Genomic DNA, 1,279 nt, shown 5'->3' on the forward strand with positions numbered 1-1,279 from the left:
TTGCTCTTTCTTTTACTGCAAAGTACAACGTTGTTTTTTTTGTTTAAATCTTTCTAGACATGGTAAATATTAAGGACAAAGCAGTTTTCACATAGTTTGAGTGAAGGAATTCATTTTATAGATAAAATCCCAAGAGTCTGCTGAGAAAAGAGAGTGAATGCGAAGTAGACTTTAACACGGCTATGGGAGCGAGCCGAGTGTGGGCTAACCAGGAGAATTGCTTGAAAGAAACGCGACCCCGAATGAGCGGTCAGAACAAAGCCTCAATACGGGATTCTCGTGGTGTTTTTGTTGCTGCCTTGTCTTTTGCACAGAGTAAAAGACAAGGCAGCCATCGAATAGGGCCCGATTGTTCCTACTTGGTCAGCCGAGGAGCAAGGGGGGGGGGGGAGCAAGCGTCTCAACCAAGCAAAGCTCACCATGGGGAAGGTGGCTATGCCAACAAGCCTGATGCCCTGCTCCCGCAGTGACGGATAATCGTACTCTGGTTTCTCTTCATAACGTACAAGTCTTTCGCCTTTTACTAAAGATTTCTGTGGAGAGCAGCACTAATGAGTTGTTTCTATTTTTGGCAGGCTTTACCTTTGCGGGTTAAGCCCTTTCTGTCTGTGCAAAAGAAATCTTCTTACTGTGCAGAGTGACTTCTCTGAGTAGAGTCGCCTTACTTGTTGCGACTGTGCCGATGTTCGAAGCTGGAGTGCAAAGTTGTTGCTTGAATGGTGCTTGCTGGAGCGTGCGGGAGTGCAAAGTTATACCATTTAAAAGGGCTGAAGAGTGCTCAGTGCAGCGGGTGGGCGACACTCTGGCCACCTTGAAAACCGAGGTTAAATCCACTACCAGGGGCAGCCCAAGTTCTGCCGCAAGTGTGGTGAGCATGGGCACCTGGTTGAGGCTTGTACCAAGGTGTTATGTGGGAAGAGCAGAGAAATTGGGCAAACTTTTGGAGAGTGTCCAAATGGCAGGAAATGTAATCTCTGTGGAGAATTAAATCACCTCTTCAGAGATTGCCCTAAATCTTTTGCCAACAAATTAAAGACGGTAAAGCCACAGTCAAGCCAAACAAGAGAAGGACCAAAGGTGGCAGTTGGTGAACAAAGTGAAGAGGTTGACCCAATAAATTCAAACTTCCCGCCAAAAGCTTGGATTGGAAGTGAGGAGCAAAAAGGGGAGGGGCCTGTAGAGGCCTCACAACTCAGTGTTGAAGTCTGTGAGAATTCACAGGCAGAGGGTGGAGCTACGCTAAATGAGGAGGAAGAGCAGACAGGTGAGTCTAGTGAAG

At 47.1% G+C, this 1,279-nt stretch overlaps 1 non-coding gene across 1 annotated transcript; it reads left to right on the top strand.

The window, feature by feature from the left end:
- The first annotated feature begins 479 nt into the window (after positions 1-479).
- On the top strand, positions 480-594 carry LOC140310702 (U5 spliceosomal RNA). The gene has a single exon (XR_011916748.1). It is a non-coding gene; the product is annotated as a U5 spliceosomal RNA (small nuclear RNA).
- Positions 595-1,279: the final 685 nt, after the last annotated feature.

Source organism: Leuresthes tenuis, unplaced genomic scaffold (genome assembly GCF_036924035.1).
Source record: "Leuresthes tenuis unplaced genomic scaffold, fLeuTen1.0.hap1 SCAF_6, whole genome shotgun sequence".
Taxonomy (NCBI): domain Eukaryota; kingdom Metazoa; phylum Chordata; class Actinopteri; order Atheriniformes; family Atherinopsidae; genus Leuresthes; species Leuresthes tenuis.